Source organism: Notamacropus eugenii, chromosome 1, assembly GCF_028372415.1.
Source record: "Notamacropus eugenii isolate mMacEug1 chromosome 1, mMacEug1.pri_v2, whole genome shotgun sequence".
Classification (NCBI taxonomy): domain Eukaryota; kingdom Metazoa; phylum Chordata; class Mammalia; order Diprotodontia; family Macropodidae; genus Notamacropus; species Notamacropus eugenii.
In genome coordinates, this window is record NC_092872.1 from 218,397,479 (window position 1) to 218,419,684 (window position 22,206).

A 22,206-nucleotide genomic window follows, 5' to 3' on the forward strand; every position below is an offset into this window, starting at 1 on the left:
GTTTTTTCCCCTTCAGATCTGGCTGCATCTTTTTTGGATTTGAAGTTGATTTTACACTCAGTAATAGAATCCCATCTGAGCAGCTCAGTGTTCCCGTGTGATTTTGTTTTTACATAGTCAAAATATTTTGTGAAGGGAAAAATCATCAGTATTGGTAATCAAATCATTGTGAAGACACTCAAATGATTTTCCCTAACAGCTTATTTTTTACATTTCAATATTTTATTTTTCCCAATTACGTTTAAAAACTATTTTTAACCTGCATTTTTTTTTTTTACAGTTTTGAGTTCCAAATTCTCTCCACGCTTCCTTCTCTTCTCCATCATTGAGAAGGCAAGCAATTTGGTATAGGGTATACATGTGCAGTCATGTAAATCATATATTCATGTTAGGCATGTTGTGAAAGAAAACACTAACAAAAAACTAAGAAAAATGAAGATAGTAGAATAACAGTATGCTTTGATCTGCATTTAGATTTCATCAGTTCTTTCTCTGAAGATGGATAGCATTTTTTATTATAGGTCCTTCAGAACTGTCTTGGATTTCTATTGCAAGGAATAGCTAAGTCATTCACAGTTGATCTTCATATAATATTGCTGTTTCTATATACAATGATCTCCTGGTTCTATTCCCTTCACTTTGCATCAGTTCAGTAAGCCTTTCCAGGTTTTTCTGAAAGTATCCTGCTCATCATTTCTTACAGAACAATAGTATTCCATCCCAATCATATACCACAACTTATTCAGCCATTCTGCAATTGACTAACATTTGAAGATTTAGCCATGCCCAGATGCCCAAACTGTCAAAATTTCTATTCTAGTATAATTTTTTTCTTTCGTGGTTTCCTTGTGTGTGCATCATATTTCACTGGCAACCAGCTAGAAATAATTGATGGGTTATATAGACTGAACATTGGGAAGAAAACAGAAAACAGTGTATAACTCTTGTTAAGTGAAATTAATCTCTCTTCTGATGTCTCGCTATGGTACAGAGGAGACTCTAGATTCTCAAAGTCAATGCCCATGGAGGAAAAGTTCTTGCAGGCTCTGCCAAGATAAAAACACTTTGAGTATAGTCTCTGCAGGTGGCTGTGTGTCCTTCATCTAAGAACCAGCTTAGCTAAGTCTGAAGAGGCTTGTCACCATGAGAACGTGGGCCAATAGGTGATGGGTTTTTTGGCCAGGGCAATTCAGTCTTCTAAGGTGTGAAGGTGTTGGAATCTGACTCAACTGAAGGGTTACCCAAGCAGATGAAATTACAGATTCTTTTGTCCAATTACTTTTCAGTTGTGTCTGACTCTTCCTGACCTCATTTAGGGTTTTTTGGCAAAGATACTGAAGTGGTTTGCCATTTCCTTCTCCAGCTCATTTTATAGATAAGGAAACTGAGGCAAACGGGGTTAAGTGACTTACAGGATCACACAGCTAGTAAGTGTCTAAGGCAGGATCTGAACTCATGAAGATGAATCTTCCTAACTCCAGGGCCAGCACTCTATCCACTGCCCAAGATTCTTCTCATAGATCCTTAAAGTACTATAAAACTAGGATATGTCTGCAGCCTGGATTTGTGTAGAAAGAGCTGGTTGATGCACTTTAAGAAAGATAGCTCTAGAGAAGCTCCATGAGAAGCTAAAATCAAGTGATTGAAATGATTGGGAGGTTGCCTAATAAGGATAGATCAATATGATGTTGAACTCTTCCATCTGGACCCTTGGCTTTAAGATTTTGCATCTTAAATTCTGCTAGTTTGTTTGTATTGTTAAAACACCAGTGAGTGAGAGATGGAGTTAATCAAGCACGTTCTATTTTCCAGATTGGCTAAACCCAGCTCCCGCCAAGAACTGGAGGGTGGATACTTCTGTTTTCTGCAAGCTGTCTGGGGACCATATGCCTCATTTGGCCATGTTTTAAGAAGTAGAATAAGGAATGTTTGGACTGTATATCCCAATCCCAAATCTCAACTCTGCCTTAAATTTCTTGGGAAATTTCCTATGGGATAACAAACATTTGTTTCCTACTCTGATTTCCTAATAAAAGTGTTAAGTATGACTAGCCCTTAGATTGACCTGTATAGCTCTTCCTTAAATACCTCCTAAACTGGACTCACTGTCATTTATCATCACCATTTGTTTATCATCTTGCTGGCAATTTTTAGTTCACATGAACTATTTTCTGACCTGTCAGATACTCCAGCGAAGAAAGTTAAAAATATGATGAAAATAAAAGTTAAAAATAAAAAAAGTTTAAAAATATGCTCCTATATGAGGAAATGAATGATTTGCTGGACTGTATGATACTTGTTTATGGAAAAATGTAAAGAAAAATAGGAAAACATACTACAAATAGTGTCATGCTATAATATTGTATATATTGTTCTTGTTATATGTACTGGATATACTGGATTAGGCTCCTTCATAAACTAAATGGGTTTCCATTGGAAATCCATACATAGCTGTTGCTTTTGAGTCATTTTTCAGTCATTTCTGACTCTCTATGGCCCCATTTGGGGCTTTCTTGGCAAAGAACTGAAGTGGTTTGCCATGTCCTTCTCTAGCTCATTTTATAGATGAGGAAACTGAGACAAATAGATGACTTGCCCAGAGTCACACAGCTTGTTATATGTACACATAACATTATATGCATATTTGCATGCATACTCATACATATTATACATACACACACTCTTTCTGCCAGGTTTCAATTCATCTATAATATAATCCTTAACCAGCTCAGAGTTTTATCATGTATTGTTAGATCTAGTTGACCTGCTAGATGAATTTTTTGTTCTTTCCCCAAAGGTTTTCCTTTCTTTCCTCCTTTTATGCTAGAATTTCATATATTCTCCCATAAGCAAACTTGTTTCAGTGGTATTTTCCCCAACTCAACAGCTAGGAGTCTGGGCCCATTTTCTCCAATATGGAGGGGGAGTTAGACTTGCTTTTCTTGATACTTGAGGACAGAGGTAGGAATCATGGAGGGTCAGATGCCATGTAAGAAATGACTTTCCAATAATTATGACTCTGGAGTGGAATGGGATTGCCTGGGTGAGGCTGAGGTTTCTTCCTCAAGAGGCGTCTTCAAACAAAGGCTGAATTACCACTTGGGTGTGTTGTACAGAGGATTCTTGTCCAGGTGGGTCTAGAAGCAGGAAAGCCTGAGTTCAAATCAGGCTTGAAACATTTACTAGTGGTTTGTGACCCTGATCAAGTCACTTAGCCTCTTTTTGCCTCAGTTTCCTTAACTGTAAGATGGGGATAATAGTACCAACAATAGTACCAATAGTATCAACAACTATTACAGAGTTGTTGTGAAGATCAAATGAGATATTTGCATATTAGTGCCTGGCACATAGTAGGTGCTGTATTATAAGTGCTTATTCCATTCCTCTTCCCTCCTTCAGGTATGCTTGAACTAGAAGGCTTTTGAGGTCACTTCTAAATCCAAAATTCTGTGATCATTTTCACTCATGCTTTGGTGGAGAGAGTACTAGACTGGAAGTCAGGAGTCTAATTAGCTATGTAACCTTATGTAAAGCACTTAACTTCTCTAAGATTTGGGTTTCTGGATCTATAAAATTAGAGGATTAGACTAGATTTGTGTTTGAGTATAAGGAGCCCTTTTTGATGGCAATCCATTGGATTCTCATTAGTTTGTTAGTTAAGAAGCTACATGCAGATTTAGGCAGCTAGGTGGCGCACTGGGTCCCTGGGAATCAGGGCAACTCATCTTTATGAATTCAAATCCGACCTCAGACATTATTAGCTGTGTGACTCTGGGCAAGTCATCTATTTGTCTCAGTTTCCTCATCTATAAAATGAGCTAGAGAAGGACATGGCAAACCACTTCAGTTCTTTGCCAAGAAAGCCCCAAATGGGGCCATAGAGAGTCAGAAATGACTGAAAAATGACTCAAAAGCAACAGCTATGTATGGATTTCCAATGGAAACCCATTTAGTTTATGAAGGAGCCTAATCCAGTATGTTGCTACAAATATTGGGAAGTTTTTCCTTATATCAAGTCTGAATTTGCCTCTTTGCGACTCTCAACCATTGCTCTCAGTTCTGCTCTCAGAGGCCAAATAAAACCAAACTCCTTTCCATACAAGGTTTTTAAGTACTTAAAGGTAACTAACACGAGCCTCCTCTCTTCTTCAATCTAAGCAATCCTAATCCCTTTAATCATCTTCAAATGGTGTGGACTTTGCATAATTTTTGAGAATTCAGGGCTCCCTTTAAAGAGTAGTAGAGGTTGGTTGCAGTCCCAGATTTTAACAACTGCCAAAGCTGCTCTTTCCCAAATCAAACAAGACCTAATCTCGTCATTAAGACTTCTAGATTAGAGAGCTGATGAACTCTGAATGCAGATTGAAGCATAATATTTTTTCCGCTTTATTTTTCTTACCTTTTTGTTGTTGCAAAATGGCTAATAGGGAAATATGTTTTGTATGACTTCATATGGATATCACACTGCTTGCCTTCTCAATGGACAGGAGAGGGGCTGGAGGGAAGGAGAGAAAAAAGAAGAAAAATACTTCCAGATTAGGTCAGTCATTTGGAGACTGGTTCATTGCTAGACCCTTGGCCATTATAAGAATAAAGATTTATGGTGGCCCCCTGTAATAAACTCATTCACCAAGTGAGGACTCTGACCACTGGAGAGTATGCTACAAGGTGGTAGGCTTACAAAATAGTCATGGCCAGGAGCAAGTGGGCATGAGGGAGGAAGTATGAGTGTGTGGGGCAGAATCGCCAATTTCCAGACACAGAGGTCATAGATGGACCATGATACTTCAGAGCTGAGCTGAAAAGGTCCTTAGAGTCATCTAGTCCATCTTTTCACTTTTACAGAACAGGAAGCTGAGGTCCACAGAATTAATGACTTGTTCAAGGTTATGTAGTTAGTGGTAGAGCTGGGATTCAACCTCAGAGCTACCGGCATCAAATTCTGTGCTTTTTCCATTACCTCACATTGGGAACATTGAACCTGTTGACATATTTATTCCTGGGACTGTGAGTTTAATCAATTGATCAATAGTATTTATTAAATGCTAAGCAATGTGCTGGGTGCCGAAGATAAAAACACAATGAATGAAATAAATTCTAAATGCAAAGAGCTTATGTCCAGAAGTGACTGTCTTCTCCTACATGGAGAAATTAGAGAGGTTACAAGATAATTATATTATGTACTCTTTAGGTACGTGCACAGATAATGTTTTACTTTTTGATTCACTTTCTTGTCAATTTCTGTTGCTTCAGGTCTCAACAGAATGCCTTTGGCATCAAATCTGTGTCTCTTGTATAGTTTGGCAAGAAAGTTTATCCTGTGTGGAGCTTCAGGTATTCAATGAGTAGGTTAATAGTGATAGTAACCATCCTGAATTCATAAGTAGAGAGGGGCACTGTATCAAAAGGAAAGGGGAAACTGAGTCAATTCAGCCAATTCAACAAGCACTAGGGTTAGTTGTTTGTATAAATGAAGCAGTTACTACATGCTTGTTGAATGAATGAACCAATGAATGAAGAAGAAAAAATCCCACAATACTTTTGCTTCAACTGGAGACTGTGCCCAAATTGTAACTATGTTTTATTTTCCTCCAAATGCCTGTAAATTAGTTGTTTGAAATTTGGAACACATTTCCACAAGGAATAAAAAATAACAAAATATGGCTGGATTTGAAGACCAAACTACAATGTGTGCGTGTGTGTGTGTGTGTGTGTGTGTGTGTGTGTGTGTGTGTGTGTAGGCTACACCTACTAATTGCAAGTGTCAAGTGACAGTTTAAATCTCAGTTTCTCTAGCTGTACTATAGAGATAACAATCCTTTTACCATCCATTTTACTGGGTTCTAGTGAGGAAAGCAACTTTGTAAACTGTCAAGTGCCATGCTAATTTTAGCTAGACCTTAATAGAGCTAAAACACTATACAATTGCAGCTGGAACAATACTGTTGCCAGGACACAGTCTTTCTCTTATCTTATGAGTTATACAGGCCCCTTGGGTTCCCCTAGGATGCTAGTCTCCATTTAGAAGTTCACTTTGTTGGAAAAGTGGGATACATCATACAGACAGAAGAGGCTGTTTGACTTCCACCTCTGCTAACTCTAATCCCTGAGAGGGAATGTGGAAACTACAGAAACTAAGCTGGCAGAGGGGCTGCAGAGGAATAAAGAAGACCAAATTAGCTGAAGGAGCTGGGATGTCAGAGGAACGGCTAGGACTGAGGTATGGGACCTGAGGAAATGAGAGAAGGAAGTGAAAAAAGTAAAAGGTAAGAGAAAGGATAGGGGAGAAGTCAAGTCAACAAGCATGTATTAAGTGCTTATTATGGTCCAGGCACAGCTAATTGCTGGGAAGGCAAATACAAACACAACAAAAGAGAATCCCTGACCTCAAGGAGCTTAACTTCTTGTGGTGGAAGACAGAAAAGGGGTTGAAAAGTAGAGAGGTGGAGGGAAGAAAGAACCTGCACTCAGGCAAGAAATCTTAAGAATCAGGAGCAGGTCTGGAAAAGGAATTGAGAATGGCTGGCCTGATTACTTCCTCAGAATTGAGGCTGTGAGGGGGAACTCATCAAGGAGGTTCCTCCTAAGTGGGGATCTCTGGGGTTGAGAAATCTTCCAGGGTGAGAAGGACGTGGGGAAAGAAGAAAGTGATTATTCTAGGGAGAGAAGGCAGATGAGGCATGATGGTGAAGTCTGGAGAGTCACAAGTGGGGTCAGGAAAGGAGAACTGAGATTATGTTGACCTCCTGGGACCCAGATACCTGCCCCTAGATACTCCTTTTGGATGCATATCCTGTGACAAAGTACCTACAATCTCCTCTTACGTCATGCCAGAAGGGAATTCTCTAATATTCAGAACACTTCTCTCACCCTACCCCTCAACTCCTTCCTTCCTCTGCCCAACTGGAAATATAGCAGTACAAATGAACCCCCTCTTCTCCTTCCACCTTTGATGTGTGAGCTCTGGGGAAGTCTGTGCAGTCTAGTAGAATAATGGTGAACAGAGTTAGAATTGGAATTTAGAAGACCTGGGTTCAAATCCTACCTCAAATGATAATCAGCTTTGTGACCCTGGTGAAGTCACTGACCCTCTCAAGCCTCAGCTTCCTCATTGATTAAATAAAGCTAGCAATAGCATTCACCTCACAAGGTGGTTTTGGAAACATCCAATGAGATAACGTATGTCAAGTACACTTCTGACCATAAAAAGCTACCTAGATGTCTGCTAGGATAACAGTAGAGTCTGGCGTTTCATACATATACTTTTCTTTTTGTAAACAGCATGTTCTTAAACTGTGACCTTAAATCTTGAAGATTCTTTTACTTCTTTTTTTTTTTCTGTGCAGAAACTCACCTCGAATCTCAATTGAATCTGAAGGTTCCTGTGCAAGAGGGCAGATAGAATCTTATTTGTTTCCACTCATGGAACATATGTGAACTCTATGTCCACTGGATACCAAGGAAAACTTTGAGTTCCCAGCACCTCTCAGGATGTTTCATGCCCCGATGCAGCTCCACAAGCTGCTGTAGCAGCTACTACTACCCTGTGGAAGCAACTTCATTAAAGGTAAAAGCAGACGATCATTCATCTGGTTTTTAAATAGGAGACACGAAGGCCGTCTTGAGGTTTGAGCTTCTCAGTGTGCTCTGAAAATAGCTGAGTTCTGTGGCGCCAGCCACTGCTCTCAAAGAATCAAAGAAACTCCATGTGACACAGCAATATCTCCTCGTTAAGTGCAAGAGAAGAGCTGTTGCAAAATCCTCCAACCTTTAGGAAACCTTTAGCTAATTAGGCACAGATTAGTTAGACACTGGTCTGCCAAGTGAATGTCTTTCCCTGTTTCAGAAATACCTATTCTAGGGGCTCAAGGACTTAGACCAGCTTTATCAGTAAACACAAATATAAGCCTGTCTAGTCTATTTCAGCTTTGAGTGGGGCACTTGGATAAAAAAAAAATAACTCATAATTTTGATACCCAGAAAGTACCATAATTCATACCTTGGGCACCCCTTCCCATATTACATGGCAGCTTTCTATTTTAACTAATTATTATTTTTCATTAATTTTCATTTCAATTTCAAAATTATTATTTTCCAAAAATAACAACTCAATTGTTTCTACGCTGCTGCAAGTGCTTTTAGAGTTCTCGAAACTCAGTACCATCTAAATTCAGTACCCTGAGTCAAGGCTCTGGTTGCCTTGCCTTGATTCTAGCTCTGGCCTGGGTGATATGGAAAATCAAGATTCTCTGCCAGTACTCTATAGTCAGCCATGCAATGATAAATTTTGGACTAGTCTGCAAAATGGTGATGTTCCCCAGGTGGGAGGGAAGAAAGCACTTCAAAGGAAAAAGAATGTGAGATCCGTGAGGGAGGGTTTATTATTCTTGTCTTTGCATCCCTAACTAAATGAAGAAGTTAAAATGACTCAATAACGTTGGAAGCAAAAACTGTGAGGGAAGTATTAGTTCTTTAGAGTGTTCAGGAAATATTATTTTAGCTTCTTTTCACAACTATCTCTAAGGGTGAGAGGAAAAACATTTTTTCATTTTGCAAAAGGATGATAATTGGAAATATCTTGAATGTATACATTAAAACAATATTCTGAAATTTGGCAAAGCTGGGAGATAACCAAACTTTGAAGCAAACTGGCTTATTGATTTTTAAATCATCACTTGGTATTCATGTAGAATGAGAATGTTGGTTTAGGCAACCCACACAACACTGCTGTGGAATATTAATTCCATTTTTAAAATGAAGTTTTGGAGCATAAAATAGAATATGGTTCTCTGAAGGTCACAGAAACAAAATGCAAAGCAAGATATGAGTTCAAGCACAGTTAGATCTAGGAGTAACTAGGGACAAGGGAAGGAATTAGAGGAGACCACAAGTGGGAAAGAACTGAGTAGTAGGCCAGGGCCAGAGTGGGAGAGAATTCTTGAAGGGTTACGGGAATATCTCTGAATCTTTCTTTTGAGGAAATCCAGTCATCACCTTGATTACACTAAGTTAGCTTTCCTGTAATCCATTTGTGGTTAGGCACAGTCATTCCAGAGGAAGGAAAGCCCATCTCTCAAGTATTTTGATCTATGGTCTGCCTCCACCCACCCAGTTCCTTTATTAGAGCAATTGGCGGTAGAGAGGTGTCAATGATATCTCTTGACTCTGGGATGAAATATTATAAGAATATGTAACATGCAAGACAGCAGGTGGAACTTGGCCCTTAGAAGTATTTTTTGAGCCCTGTGAAGGGAGTGGAGGCAGTTGCTGTGGATAAGTAGCATACGAGTAGTATGGGGCTGGTGGGTTCTGAGAGGATGTATCTCTCAATTTTTGCTCCATATCCTTAATCCTTTTAACTTCCTTTTCATATATTCCAGCCTTCTTTGAAATCTCCTCTCCCATCCTTCCCATCATAATCTTCCTTCTGTTCCTGAGTTATAAGGCCAATTTGCTGATAGAATTTGAAGCCATTCTGGAAACACTCTCCTGTCCTAGATTTAGATTTTAGGAGTTGGGAGCTTGAAAGAAGTGTTTTTTGTAGCCAAAGCTTGTTCCTTCAAAGGGTTTGCTAGGAACTAAGGCAAAGAATGGTATAGGTTTCATACATTAGATGACTTCCTTTACCAGGAAGTTCACTTGCAAAAGTCATTCCAATAAGGTAAACAGAGGTATAAACCTTGGAGAAGAATGTTTGAAGAAATTACCTATGACATGGATGTGATAACTATTACAATTTAAATTTGCAGAAGCTTTACCTCCTAAAAGGTTTGCTATGAGGTTTGTATGTAATCGGGAGTGTTTTTAGAAATGTGCTGCTAAAAAGGAAGACTGGAGAAAATAGACTTATGGACATTTGGAAGCACAATAAGTTAAGGCCAAACAATTGAAAACCCTGCCAACTTTGGACAAGTGATTTGAGAAACAGAAAGGCAATAGCTGAATTGTGAGTAACCAGTTGCTAAAGGAGAAAATGATAACACTCCTAAACTTCAGCACCTGGGACAAGGCCTTGTTTCAGTCCTGAGTTCAAATCAAACCTCAGCTATTTCAGCATACTGGAATCCTCAGAAGTGGGTCTCTTTCTTTTTTTTCCTCTTTGCCATCTTTGGCTACATGTATCTTACTTTTTTTCATCATCTTTATTCTATAAAATGAGGAAAGGAAACCACAGAGAGGCAAAAGAATGGCCCTGAAACACAGTAAATCAATGAAAGATCCTCTAACCTGCAGTTCTTAGTTTTTTTGGCTTCAGGATCACTTTCTTTACACTCTTTAAAAACTGTGGAGGATCTCAAAGAGCTTGTGCTTATGTGAGTTATCAATGGATATTTACCATATTAGAAATTAAAATGTCTTAATATTATTAGTAAAGTAGTTGTAACCTCTCAGACTATCTGGAGACATCTTGATGAACACTTATTGAATGTCCTCTATGGATAGGGCACTGTATTAGATGCTGGGAATACAAATATATTTAACAATAGATTACAGATAGGTAGTGTAGTGCATAGAACACCAGGCCTGGAGTCAGAAAGACCTGAGTTCAAATCTGGACTTAGACACTTACTAACTGTGTAATCCTGGGCAAGTCACTTAACTCTGCCTCAGTTTTGTCATTCTGTAAAATAGGCTGGAGAAGGAAATGGCAAATCATTCCAGTTTCTTTGCCAAGAAACCCAAAATGAGGTCAAGAAGAGTTGGACACGACAGAAAAACAACAGTAACAACAAGAGCAACTTCACAATTTATAAAATGTTTTACCTATAACACTGAAGGTAAGTAGCAGAACAAGTATTATCATTCCCATTTTATGATTGAAGAAACTGAGGCTCCAGCAACCTAAATTACTTGTTCTTGGTTACTGAGATAGCAAGAGACAGAGCTGACTTCAAGTCTAGTGCCATTTTGTGTTAGACTAGTATGTTGTAGGTCCCTGATCTAAAGGGGCTCATGACCCACTTGGGGATATAGGCTGATAATATAGAGAAATAATAGGACAATGTGATATATGATAAGTGGAATGAATATAATGTGAGCTAAATGATTTATCCACAGTATATGTAACTCACAAAAAAGAGAAGAAATCTGTTTTGTTCAAAGTGGATTAAATAGCCCTGTCATGATAATTAATCAATTGGCCCCAGCTCCAGCCCAATTTTAGCACCTGTTTGGATCCATTGTTGTGCTATCAGACACCACATCCTGAACTGTGTCTATTAGCTATTTTTAGAGGGGCCTCCCAAGCCCTTTCTCCACTGCTATTTTGGGGAAAGTGAAAAGTCAATCAGGGCTACAAATCTTTAAAGATGTGGTCAACTGAGGTTGTGCTCAGGAATGTGGATGTCCATTAACTCTTCATTTCAGTTCGAATCCTTTCCTGAGCAACCCTTCTCCCCAGAAAAGTACTCCTATTTCTTCTGCCAATATTCGGCTCAGATTTTCCTCCAATTAAATGACTATTTCTCAGAGCACATTTGAATCTCAGCAAGTCCCCTAAAATCATTTCCCTGCCAGGAATTCTCTAGAGAGGGCAAAGGCAAATTCAGGGGAAAGGTTCTAGGGGAATAAATCTAGACTGTAACACTGCCTGAATTGGCTCCTGGCTGGCCTGTTTTGAACACACAGAAACAACACCTCAGAGTCTCACCTGCATTTCCACCTTAAGAGGGATGGAGGTGTGCTTTGAGCACCTGCTAGATCTGTGATCCAGGGCGAGTCATTTAAACTCAAAATGGTTGGTTGATTGGTTGTTGTCCTTCATTTTGGAAGGGGGCCAAAATGACATGACATCACCATGATAAAATGAAGTTTCAATGTGTCCAACTGGCTGATCAGACCAATGAGAGCTCGGAATGCTCTGCCACAGGTTGGGCACAAATTCTTATGAATTTTTGGGGTGGGTACTCCAAATTTGCACATCCTGTGTTTACTTTGTGCTGTCTTAATTCTGCTTTGCTCATAGATCACAGCACCCTTTCTGATGTGGGCACGCCATGCTGAGTGGTCCTGTGCCAGTGTCTCCCATGTTACACAGTCAAATCCAAAGTTCTTGAGAGAGACCTTGAGAGTGTCCTTGTATTGCTTCTTCTGACCACCATGTAATCACCCGCCCCATAAGAGTTCTCCATAAAATAGTCTTTTTGGTAAGCACGCATTTTGAATTTCAACAAGGTGACCAGCCCATTAGAGTTGTGTTCTCTGAAGCATAATTTGAATACTTGGCAGTTCAGCTCAAGCAAGGACTTCAGTGTCTGGTACCTTCTCCTGCCAGGTGATCCTCAGAATCTTCCTAAGACAGTTCAAATGGAAGGGATTCAGTTTCCTGGAATGGCTCTGGTAGACTGTCCATGTTTCACAGTCATATAACAATGAGGTCAACACAACGGCTTTGTAGACCTTCAGTTTGGTAGTCAGTCTAATACCTCTTCTCTCCCAAACTTTTCTTCAGAGCCTTCTAAACACTGAGCTAGCTCTGGCAATGTGTGCATCAACCTCATTGTCAATTTGTACATCCCTGGAAGGTACACTACCAAGGTAAGTGAACTTATCCACAGCATTCAAAACTCCTCCATTTGTTGTAATCAATGGTTCCACAAATGGATGGTGTGGTGGTGGCTGATGGAACAAAACAGAACATCAAGAGAACAAAGAGACAGAGGCAACCATGTGCTCATTGCCACATGGCTGAGACCACCTAGGTCTTAAAGGCAGTTCAAAGTAGTCATGCTTCCTCTCAACTACAAAGGAAAAGGTGATTGACAGAGGAATGGGCTGCTCATTTTGTTTACTTACTGAATTCTAGATCAAGAACCCCTGAGTCATGAGTTCTCCTAACTCTGAAACCAAATAAAAGACATTTCATTATCACAGAGTATGAACCCTTCAATAATACATGGCCAGAATCTAGCTCTCCATAGGTTTGTACTTGGCCAGATGGACTGAAACCAGGTTGGAAAATCTGTGTATGCTCCAGCAACTATTCCCTACAGGTCAGTTTCCCTTCATTACATAAGTGTGAACATATTTGTAGGCTATGTGACTTTAGAATCCAATTCTATCTTTAAAAGACTTTTAGTAGGTTTTTTTCTCTGTTTATCAACAAATATTTATTAAGTGCTTAGTATGTACTAGTCACACAAAGACAAACATTAAAGTCATTGTCCCCAAGGAGCTTATAAACTCTGTTGGAGGAAATGACACAAACACATAAACGTATGAATATGTTTGCAGGGTATTGCTTTGGTGATTACATATGATCAAACTTAAAGGGATTTCAGAGATCATTTAGTCCAACTCCTTCTTTTAATATAGATCAGGAAACTAAGGCTCAGGGTGTTTAAGTGATTTACCCATGGTTGTGCAGTTAGTAAATGGCAGAATGAAAATATCACTCATAGTCTGCTGACCTCCTCCTCAATATCTTCCAGTTTCCCTTATCTTATCTTTCAGTCTCCCTCTTTAAAGTTAGCTGTCACTAGTCTGTTTTGACTCCATCGGGGCAGATTCTCCAAGATGAATGGAGAAAGCACATATCTCTATTTTCATTAAACTCTAATTGAAATTTAACATTTCCTTCAATTCTTGAAAACACATGATGGTGAGCAGGGGTTTATTGACTTCATCAGACTGCCAAAGAGGTCCATGACACAGATTAAGTAGATGGCATTTAAGAGCCAGAGATGAAATGATCTAATTTGCAAATTGTGGGCATGTCTTAATGTAATAATATCCTTTATTTTTTTTAACATGAATGTATGTAGCCAACTTCTGTCTGAGGAATAGCTGAGTCAGAGGGTCTAGCCTATTAATTTAAAAATTCCATCCTTGACTAGGCTGACTAGAGACTTTGCCACAAGCTCCTTGGGAACAATCTAACGTGCTCAGGAGCAATCCTAAATCAGACAAGTCCCTTACTGCTGAGACAGAAGGATATAGGATTTTTTGTCTCTCCTTTTTCTGGCTACTTCCAAAATAAGAGATTCAGTTATTTTAAATATTACAGTGAAATCAGTGGGTTCATGTCATTGTCTTGATTATGCCTTTTATTTTTTTCTAATTTATTTATTTATTTTTAGTTTTCAATATTCATTTCCCCAAGATTTTGAGTTCCAAATTTTCTCCCCATCTCTCCCCTCCACCCACCCCAAGACAATGTACATTCTGATTACCCCTTTCCCTCAATATGCCCTCCCTTCTATCACACCCCTCCCTTCCCTTATACCCATCCCCTCTATTTTCTTGGAAGGCAAGATAGATTTCTATACCCCATTGCCTGTATATCTTATTTCCCAGTTGCATGGAAAAACAATTTTTAACATTCATTTTTGAAACTTTGAGTTCCAACTTCTCTCCCTTCCTCCCTTCCCACCCATCCCCATTGAGAAGGCAAGCAATTCAATATATGTCATACATGTGTAATTATGCAAAAGACTTCCATAAAGGTCATGTTGTGAAAGACTAACTGTATTTCCCTCCATCCTATCTTGCCCCCCATTTATTCTATTCTTTCTTTTGACCCTATCCCTCCTCAAAATTGTTTACTTCTAATTATTCCCTCCTCCCATTTGCCCTCTCTTCTGTCATCCCCCACCCCCACTTCTCCCCTTCTCCCCTACTTTCCTGTAGTGCAAGATAGATTTTCATAGCAAATTGAGTATGCATGTTCTTCCCTCCTTAAGTCAAGTGTGATGAAAGTAAGGCTCACTTTTTCTCTCTCGCTTGCCCTCTCTTCCCTTCCATGGAAAAAGCTTTTTCTTCCCTCTTTTATGTGAGAGATAATTTGCAACATTCTATTTTTCCCTTTCTCCTCCCAATATATTCCTCTCTCATCCCTTAATTTAATTTTTTTAGACATCATCCCTTCCTATTCAATTCACCCTGTGCCCTCTGTCTATATGGATATAATCCCTCCAATTACCTTAGTACTGAGAAAAGTCTCAAGAGTTACAAATATTATCTTTCCATGTAGGAATATAAACAATTCAACTTTAGTAAGTTCCTTATGATTTCTCTTTCCTGTTCAACTTTTCATGCTTCTCTTGATTCTTGTGTTTGAAAGTCAAATTTTCTATTCAGCTCTGGTCTTTTCATCAAGAATCTTGAAAGTCCTCTATTTCATTGAATGACCATTTTTCCCCCTGAAGTATTACACTCAGTTTTGCTAGGTAAGTGATTCGCGGTTTTAATCCTAGTTCCTTTGACTTCTGGAATATCATATTTCAAGCCCTGTGATCCCTTAACGTAGAAGCTGCTATATCTTGTGTTATCCTGATTGTATTTCCACAATACTCGAATTGTTTCTTTCTGGCTGCTTGCAATGTTTTTTCCTTGACCCGGGAGCTCTGGAATTTGGCTACAATATTCCTAGGAGTTTTCTTTTTGGATCTCTTTCAGGAGGCTATGGGTGGATTCTTTCAATATTTATTTTACCCTCTGGTGCTAGAGTATCAGGGCAATTTTCCTTGATAATTTCTTGAAAGATGATGTCTAGGCTCTTTTTTTGATCATGGCTTTCTGGTAGTCCTATAATTTTTAAATTGTCTCTCCTGGATCTATTTTCCAGGTCAGTTGTTTTTCCAATGAGATATTTCATATTGTCTGCTATTTTTTCATTCTTTTTGTTTTGTAATTTCTTGATTTTTCATAAAGTCATTAGCTTCCATCTGCTCCATTTTAATCTTTAGGGAATTATTTTCTTCAGTGAGTTTTTGGACCTCCTTTTTCACCTGGCCAATTCTGTTTTTTAGGGCATTCTTCTCTTCATTGGCTTTTTGAATCTCTTTTGTCATTTGGGTCAGTCTATATTTTACAGTGTTATTTTCTTCTGCATTTTTTGTGTCTCATTCAGCAAACAATAAGCTTGTTTTTCACAATTTTCTTGCATCACTCTCATTTTCTTTCCCAATTTTTGCCCTACTTCTCTTACCTGATTTTCAAAATTCTTTTTGAGCTTTTGCATGGCCTGAGACCAATTCATATTTTTCTTGGAGGCTTTGGATGAAATTTGTTGTCTTCTGTTTGCATGTTTTGGTCTTCCTTGTCATCACAGTAAGATTCTATAGACTGATTCTTTTTCCAATTTTTTGCTCATTTCCCCAGACATTAATTTGACTTTTGAACTTTTTGTCAAGGTAGATCTCTGCTTCCAGTGGGGGTGAGGAGTGTACTGTCAGCTGCTCAATTCCCCCACAATCTGTGGACCTAGAACTCCAGAAATAGTCTCTGTCTCTGCCCCTGCTTTTGCTGTGGCTGCTGTGGGTTCCTCCACCCCCTTCCCCCTCTGCCACCCTGGGACTAGAACTGAACCACTCCACTCTCCCTCATTGGTCCCACAGGCTTTTTCCACTAACCTTGTAATTTGTCCTCGACATTTGGGGTCCTGAACTCTGGCAACTGTCACAGATGCGAGAGATTCAGTCTTCCCAAGCCCTGCTCAGGTCCTGTCTGTGCTGGTGTGGCCCATGCTGGACTGCACTGTGTACCCAGTGTGGCTTGGTAGACACTTCCCAGTGACTTTCCAAGCTTTCTTGGGCTGGAGATTTATTTAACCCCATCATTCTGTGGGTTCTGCAGCTCCAGAATTTCTTTAGACCCATTTTTACAGGTATTTGGCTGGACTTGGGGGCCCTAGAAAGTCTGTGCTGTTACTCTGCCATCTTGGCTTCACCTCCTGATTATGCCTTTTCTGAAATCACATATAAAACAGTCAAAGTCTAATTAGAAACTTAATTCTTCTAACTTGTCCTGGATATTGTTTGCCTCCTCTTCAATGTGCAAATTTTGCCCCAACCTTGGAAGCAAAATAAACAAAAACTGATTTAATGAGTAATATTCTAGTGTAGACCAATGTAGACAATTTATTTTCTTTTGTAGTATTTTTTTTTTGACGAATAGGGAAATATGAAATAAACTGAATGCATGAAGATGTATGTGGCTGTACTCCCCCCAACCTCAGCAGATGACCTTATGGTGCAAAGGTGAGGTGAGATCATAGCTTCTGTGTACAAGGTCTTTTCATGATGAAGGGTAGAAAAATAGCAGAAATGGGAAGACTCTCTGTGTTCTCTGTCTGATTACTATTCATGGCAAAGAAACTTCCCTTTCTATATCAGAGAAATGGGTGATACCCATGGAGGGACATTGTGCTAAGGGATTAACAGTAACCAGCTACCCTTAGAACTGAGAATCATGAGAAAGTAGAGTTTGAGTTGGGAGTGATCTCAGAGAGCATGTCCAGGTCATATTAACCAGTAATTTGTAGACTTAAATATTGTTTTGATAACTTTATTTCCACATAACTTATTTTCTTTGTAATACTACATAGTATTTTATATTATTTTATTATTTGGTATTATTTTATTTTATGCATTTAAGAACATCATTCTAAGAAGGGGTTTGTATATCCCATCATGCTGCTAAAAGGACCTAGGACACAAAAACATTTAGAAATCTCTGGTCAGGCTCAGCTTCCTCTTTTTTTACAGGAAGTTAGAAGGAAAGTGAGGCTCATGCAGATTTCTAATCGAGAAGAAGGCATTGATACAGTGGCCTCTAGTAGTGAATAATATCCATTGTATGAGAATTTTTTGACATGATTTATGTCCTTATTTAAGTTAGATTCATTCTGAATTACTCTAATTTCTCTTTTATTAATGGGGGGAGATTGAGCCCCAAGTATGGTAAAGCAAGATTTGTCCAAGGTCATATATTTAGGCCAAGACAAGAGTAGTCCCTTTTAAAATCTTGTTTTATTCAGGGTTTAAGAAAAGATGAACCATGCCTAATCAAAGCCTTCTGGTCATTAAAAAAAAGAAGATTTAGATACTGATTCTTCAGGCATTTGCTTCGTACTTTGTAATGGAAAAGTTTTGGGAATGTGCAGATGAAGGACTTTGAGGTAAGGAATTCAGATTCCCGACTATGGGTATGTCAGGTACACAAACTTGTATTTATGATAGTATCTAATTCCTTTAACAGATGTTTCACAGACAAAGAAACTTTGGGACTCAGGGTTTGGAATCCAGCCTCATACTAGCTCTAGGACTCTGGGCAATTGACCCTGCTTGGTTCAGTTCCTGATCTGTAAAATGACCTGGAGAAGGAATAGCAAATCACTACAGCGTCCTTGCTAAAAAACTCCAAATGGTGCCATGCAGAGTTGGGCATGACCGAAAAATGACAAAATAGCAACAGTACCCTAACAATTACTGTGGGATACACCACTCTAGGGCTTTACATAGATACCCTTCCCATGCAGATGGCACTGATCTTGGGCATGCACAAGATGGTTCAGGTTCGGTCTGTTAGCAAACACATGGTGAAGACTCCAGCCTTATTACCCTGGGCTTTTAGAGAAAGGTGGGCTGGTTGTATTTGTTTGTTGACTCCTCTGTTACCCATGTTGAAATACCCACCTGCATTTTAAAATTGCAATATTTTCTAAAACTTTAGGGTCTGGAGTTTGGACACCAAAGGGAAAGATTTTGATATCAAAGCAGTAGGAAAAGTAAGAGAAAAAATGGCATATTGAAACCTCTTTTCAGCAAAGGACTCCAAAGCAGGAATGATAAAGAGCAGGAAGAGGGACAGTGAAAGGCATTTCCTAACTTAGTTTTCTGGAGTGTCAGAAAGGAAATGTGGGGAATCAGTGGAGGGCCATGGTTTCCTCTTTTAGTGAGGAGCAGACCTATTTTATGTGTGTGGCTTTGTTATAGTGCTTAGATGAGGAATCTCCACAGTTGTTCAATTAACTCAGCCTCAAAGAGATGACAGTTCTAAGAAGGAATTGACAAATAGTAGCTGAACAGCTGGAAATTCTTTAGCATATTTTTGATTTGTTCCAGATGCCCAATGCCCTCTAAACACAGCTTCTGATAGCAAGGGTCTAAAGACTGTTTTGCGCAGGAAAATAATGTCAAAGATCTCCTGATACCACATTCTGGTTCTAACTTAACAAATAATTTCCTGACTCCACTTGATTGTAGACAGGCCCTCTATTGCTTTTAGTTAATTTCCATTAATAACCATAATGTATTTATTGTTCACATATACTCAAATCTGAACTATCAGTAGAATATACTTTGAGTAGTGTAATCCAGTAGTAGAGATTTTTTTTTTTCAGAGACCAGTCTACATTCATTTGTGTTTAAGATCACACATGGCTAATGTCAGGGTCCTGTAATCTCTGACTGGAAGCATGTCCTGACAACTGACCCTAACATAGCCTAAGGAGAGAGAATAGCTCATGAGATTCTGCCAAAGCCACATCTTTCACTGACCTTGTGATACTGACCTATTATATTCAATCTTTTTTTTTTTCTGCTCAATATATTAGCCAACTTGGCAGTACTACCAGGCACACAGGGCAGGGAAAATACAGCCTCAGACACAAAAGTGAGGATAAATAAGGAAAACTGACATCCTTCAATCATTCTGCTTCTCCATATATGGAGAAGTACCATATGGCAGCAACTCTTCCCTTTCATTAGACTATCATACTCTACATGGACAGTGACCATTGACACAATTGGCAGCAGTAAATACTCTACATTTTTTTGTTTTGATATGCTGGATTCAGGAAGCCTAAGTTTGGGAGGGAGATTGGTGCCCTTTTGAGAACTATTGTTTATAACTGCTGCCTGCTTCCCCCCACAGCTCAACTGCACTACCTTGCTAGCTATGACAGGAGAGAGATGAGATGGGGGCTGGGAACTGAGATGAGAATTGGGAGCTGAAGATAGGATTATGAACAAGAGCCAGGATAACTAATCAGCACAGGCAACAACTATAAAACTTTGATTTCACCATAGGATCATAGATTTCCAAGTTGGAAAGGACTTTGAGATCATAGATTCTAACTTCCTTATTGAATAACTGGCCCAAAGTCACTCAGGTGAAAGCAGTTTAGCCTGACTTTGAACCCAGGCTTGTCTCTGAATCTAGCACTCTCTCTACTACATTAGGCTCTGTCTATCTGTTCACTGTATGATCACTTTTCTCTTCTAAAAATTATGCTTGCATGGGCAGAGCTGAGATGGTGGAGTAGAAAGTTGGACCTTCTGTAGCTCTACCCCCCCCCAGCCCATAAAATACCTATAAAAATGACTCTAAACAAATTCTAGGGCAGCAGAAGCCACAAAATGACAGAATGAAAGAGATTTCCAGCCCAAGACAGCCTGGAAGTCTGACAGGAAAGGTCTATTGCACCAAGCTCAGAGCAGAGCACAGCTCAGCCTTGGGTACACTGCACAGCATGGACAGGACTAGAGCAGGTTTCATGGTGTGAAATCATGGATAGCAACATCCCAGGTGTCTAGACCTGCAAATGCCAAAGACAGCTTCAAAGATGAGTAAGAAACTCTTTCACATGACTGAGAAGGGAGTGGGGGTCCAGCCCCAGCCCCAGCCCCAGGGTGGCAGCAGCCACTGATGCAGCAGCATTCATTTTTGGAGCTCTTAGCCTAAAGACCCTGGGGAAATGGAGCAGCTGATCTGGGTCTCAGTCCTGAGGGGCAGTCCTGGGATGAGGAGCGCTGGTGTGGTGCAGCTGGTGGAAGTCTGGACAGAGAATCCTACTTTCATATCCTAGGTAGAAAAGACAAGACCAGAGTGCAGGCCAGGAGAGGAATAAACTCCTCTCCCTGATTGTGCCACCTTGGAGGAACTGAGAACTTACAGGTCCCTAGAGTATACCCTCCACTTGACAAAGGACTTCAGTCATATAACTGGCTCGAAAAATGCCCAAAAAAGGGAAAAAATAAGACTATAGAAGGTTACTTTCTTGGTGAAAAGATGTTTTCTTCCTTTCAGATGAGGAAGAACAAAGCATACCTTCAGAGGAAGACATCAAAGTCAAGGCTTCTGCATCCAAAACCTCCAAAAAAACATGCAATGGTCTCAGGCCATTAAAGAGCTCAAAAAGGATTTTGAAAATCAAGTAAGAGAGGTGGAGGAAAAATTGAGAAGAGAAATGAGAGTGATGCAAGAAAATCATGAAAAGCGAGTCAACAGCTTGCTAAAGGAGTCCCCCAAAAATGCTGAAGAAAATGACACCTTTAAAAATAGGCTAACACAAGTGGCAAAAGGGGTCCAAAAAAGCCAATGAGGTGAACAATGCTTTAAAAAGCAGAATTAGCCAAATGGAAAAGGTGATTCAAAAGCTCACTGAAGAAAGTAGTTCTTTAGAAATTAGAATGGAGCAGATGGAAGCTAATGACTTTATGAGAAACCAAGAAATTATAAAACAAATCCAAAAGAATGAAAAAATAGAAAACAATGTGAACTATGTCATTGGAAAAACAACTTACCTGGAAAATAGATCTAGGAGAGATAATTTAAAAATTATTGGCCTACCTGAAAACCACAATCAAAAAAAGAACCTAGACATTCTCTTCCAAGAAATGAAAATTATGCTAGCTTGTATTCTGATGAGAAAAAGTAGAAATCATTGGTTGGTTTTGACATTGTTGAAATGATTTGAACTGAAATAATTGTTGATTGAGATAAAAATGGAATTATTTTAATGCTTATAATAGTTAACTACACAGTGCTAGGTAAAAGGCAATTCTGAACTAATGTAAAATGTACAATTCACAATGCATAATCATGTCACAAAACTTGGACTGATTACTAATTGGTTCCCTTTCATCATTGAAAGGAATTGCTGGTAGTCATGATGGGGAATTTTCAAAAAAGGGCAAGGGCAGGAGATTTTGTAATGTTATTGCTTTCAAATGGAACTGGAAGTGTTTCTGCCTTGATGATGCCTTGAATGAGTTCTTAATACGGAGCATCATTACCTGAAAAATGGTACTCTTTTCTTTGTGTTGCTCACCTGACCCTCTGTATAGAACCCTTTCTGTCTCATTCTTCTCTCCACACAATATACATGCAGATACATGATTTGGTTTTGAATTAATTGCTTCTGAACTCAGGGTCCTTTTGCAGCTTGCTCCCTGGATCTGGTATCTTGTGGATTTCTGGCATTGATTTTTGGACTTCCTGACTGATTATTTGTTGGGTTCCTAGCACTGGGTTCCAATGCTCTATTAGCATTGTGCTAGGACAATGCCAGCTCATCTCCTCTGGGGTTGTTGACTCTTTCTCACCTGTTAATCTCTGGATAATATTTAGCATAACTTCGCCTCCTTCCTGCCTTTGTAGGGACTTTAAGTATGAGGCACAGGAGAATTCATTCAATTACCA

At 39.3% G+C, this 22,206-nt stretch overlaps 1 long non-coding RNA gene across 1 annotated transcript in view; it reads left to right on the plus strand.

Moving 5' to 3' along the window:
- LOC140516545 (uncharacterized) overlaps window positions 1–21,903 on the plus strand; it is a 112,683-nt gene extending 90,780 nt beyond the window's left edge. The window contains exons 2-5 of the long non-coding RNA XR_011971396.1: window positions 7,347–7,567; window positions 10,633–10,778; window positions 11,966–12,146; window positions 20,812–21,903. This is a non-coding gene — a long non-coding RNA (uncharacterized lncRNA). The remainder of the gene's footprint in view (window positions 1–7,346; window positions 7,568–10,632; window positions 10,779–11,965; window positions 12,147–20,811) is intronic.
- Window positions 21,904–22,206: the final 303 nt, after the last annotated feature.